This window comes from Marmota marmota, unplaced genomic scaffold (genome assembly GCF_001458135.2).
Source record: "Marmota marmota marmota unplaced genomic scaffold, marMar, whole genome shotgun sequence".
Taxonomy (NCBI): Eukaryota; Metazoa; Chordata; class Mammalia; order Rodentia; family Sciuridae; genus Marmota; species Marmota marmota.
The window spans coordinates 7,700,269-7,703,705 of NW_025999900.1; positions in this window are offsets into that span (position 1 = coordinate 7,700,269).

Genomic DNA, 3,437 nt, shown 5'->3' on the forward strand with positions numbered 1-3,437 from the left:
GGTAGCTCGGCTTGGGTGGGGGTGGGGCCGTAAAGTTTTGTGAAAGGGGGAAAGTGAAAGTCCTCGAAAGGAAGGAGGCGCGGCTGCTGTATTCATCCACAAATCCGGAGCCTGGGCTCACCACCTGGCAGGTGAGAATGAGCGCTGGGCCGCGGACCCCCAGACGGCCGCCGCGGGTCACCCGCGGCCTGCGGTGTACCGGCTCCCCAAGAGCCCAGCGGTGCTGCACCTCCTCCCGAGCTTTAGGTCATTTGCAAAATCTTCCAAATTCTTCGGATTAGGACCCGCCCGTCCTCCAACCTCTGCTACCTGGGGCCGCCTCAAGGACGAATCGGGCCCCTAGAGTCACCTATTAGGGTCATCTATTATGTTTGAAGAATGCAGATTCTTCAGCTTGAACCTAGGTCCAACGAGTCAGACACACTCTGGGGTGGGGCCAAGAATTTGCATTTTTGGTAAATGTCCTGCTGGTAACAAACATTAAGGTTTAGTAATCAATAAGGTTTAGTAATCAATGGTCGGGTACGGGACATTTTAGTCAGGGCGGGGTGGGGGGGAGCGGGATCCAGGAACAAAATCTTGGCTTTGCCATTTTTAGCTGTAGTTTTCGGCGGACACAACATCTTTATTTTATTTTTATGTGGTGCTGAGGATCGAACCTAGCGCCCCGCGCATGCCAGGCGAGCGCGCTACCGCTTGAGCCACATCCTTAGCCCCCCAGCCCCCATCCTTTTCTTCTAACTCCTGCACTCAAGTGAGCCTGGGGAAGAGCTGGAGGGGTTAAGGTGAAACCATGGGAATTTGCTGCCTAGCTAAAAAATACCTGGTTATACTTACCAGTATTTCTGAAAACAACTAGATCCCTGGGGCACTGTGAATAGACAGCAGAAGCCAATCTCAAAGTCCTCAAGCCCTCCGAACACTTAGTGGGCATCACTCATCCTCCTGAATCAGGCAGAGGCCTAGGAGAGGGCAGTTTAGACTCTACTGTCTGCCGCACTGCGTGGTGTTGGAACCTTTGATTGCAGCTCAGAGAGCAGGAGAATCCAACCAACTCCAGACCTGGGAGGGTGTAGCGCCTTGAAGTGGGATATTTAAACACTCATTCTTAGGTCAATTGCTTTAATACTTTCCCTGCAGAGATGTTCCAGAGAGTTAAGTCTCCAGGCTAGCCCACATCTTCACCTCCCACACCTGCTTGCCTGGGCCTATCTAGAACAAACCCTTAGTCTACCATAATCTGACTCGATTTTGGTGGGGTTTTTGTTCGTTGATTTTGTAGGGGTTGAACCCTGAGGTGCATTACCACTGAGCTACACTCCAAGCCCTTTTCATTTTTTGAGACAGGGTCTTGCTGAATTACTGAGGCTGACCTTCAGTTTGAGATGTCTTGCCTCAATTCCTGAGTCACTGGGATTACCCCCATAAACCATCTAACCCAGCCATAATCTGATTCTTCCTACAGCCTTGACTTTCACTCTGTAATTATTTCTCCAACCCCCTTTCCCCTAGGGCACTACCTGTGCTTTAGTCAGTTTTAGAGGGAAATGAGCCATTTTCCTCCTGCCCCAGGGCTTTTGCACATGAAAATCCTGTTGGCCCGAAAAAATTCCATATCATTCTTTAAAACTCAGCTCAAGCATCACTTCTTCTGTACACATTCTTGACCTCCACCTCCCCCATCAAGATAAGGAATCTATTCTCATGTTCTCATGGAATGTTCATTGAGTAGTCAGTTCAGTGTTTTAGGGCACATTCATTCCTATAATTTTATTTTTAAACACCTATTAAAATGGTGTACAGATTTTATCTTTTTGTACTAGGGATTAAACCCAGGAGCGCTTTGCTTTTATTTTTAAAGACAGGATTTGGGGCTGGGGTTGTGGCTCAGTGGTAGAGTGCTCGCCTAGCATGCACGAGGCACTGGATTCGAGCCTCAGCACCACATAAATGTAAAATAAGAATACTGTGTCCATCTAGAATAAATATTAAAAAAAAAAAAGACAGGATCTTGCTAAATTGCTGGGACTGGCCTTCAAACTTGCCATACTCCTGCCTCAGCCTCCCAAATAGCTCAGATTATAGTGTGTAATACCAAACCTGACTGGTGTAGTAGATCTATGAATGTTAACATACAAATAGATTCATGTAACTACCACCACCATCAGGGGATAGAACACTTCCATCATCCCCAAAAAACTCCCTCCTACCATCCCTTTGTTGTCATGCCCTCCCCCCTCTCTACTCTCTGGCAGCTACTGATCTGTTCTCTATCACTGGAATTTTGTCTTTTCCACAGTGTCATATACATGGAATATTACAGTACTTATGATTCACACAGCATAATGCCTTTGAGATTTAACCATGTTGTTTGTATCAATAGTTCATTTCTTTTTATTGTTAAATAGTATTTCACAGTATGAGTATGCAATAGTTTATCCATTCACCTGTTGAAGGACTTGGATTATTTCCAGCTTTTGGCCATTACAAATAGAACTGCCAGAAAAGGTGTACAGGTTTTTGTGTGAGCATAAGTTCTTATGCCTTTAGGATAAATAAGTAGGAGTGAGATATCCAGGTCACATGGTAAGTGTATATTAGAATTAATTTAAAGACTGCCAAACCATTTTCCCCAGTGGCTTCACCATTTTGTATCACCAACAGCAATGTATAAACATATGAGAGTTCCAATTGCTTCACACCCTCCGTACTTAAAATTGTTATTACTTTTTATTTTAACCATTCTAAGAGATATGTAGAGATATCTTATTGTGGCTTTAATTTGCATTTCTCTAATAACTGATGATACTGAATATTTTTTCATGTGTTTAATTGCCATCTGCATATATTCTTTGGTGAAATGTCTGTTCAAGTCTTTTGTCCATTTTTTTAGTTGGGTCATTTATTTTCTCACTGTTGAGTTTTGAGAGTTTTTTATATATTGTAGATAGTTCCTTGTCAGATGTGTGAATTCCAAATATTTTCTAAGTCTGCACCTTTTCATCCTTGAACAAAGTACCTTTCACAGAGAAAAAGTGTTTCACTTCAATAAAGTATAATTTATCAGTTTTGTCTTTTGGTATCACAACTAAAAACTCTTTGCTTAATCCCAGGTCATTAAGATTTCCTGTTTTCTTCTAAAAGTTTGTATATTTTTCAGATCAGTTGTTAGATATGTAAATACTTATAATTGTTCTATCTTCTTGCTCTATTGAACATTTTATTAATGTATAATGTCCTTCTTTGTCATCTGTAACCTTTTTTGGATTTAAAGCCTATAATGTGCAGGGCACAATGGTGCACACCTGTAATCCCAGTGATAAGGGAGGCTGAAGCAGGAGGATCACAAGTTCAAAGCCAGCCTCAGAAACTTAATGAAACCCTGTCTCAAAATTAAAAAATAAAAAATAAAGAAAAATTTAAAAGGGCTAGGGATG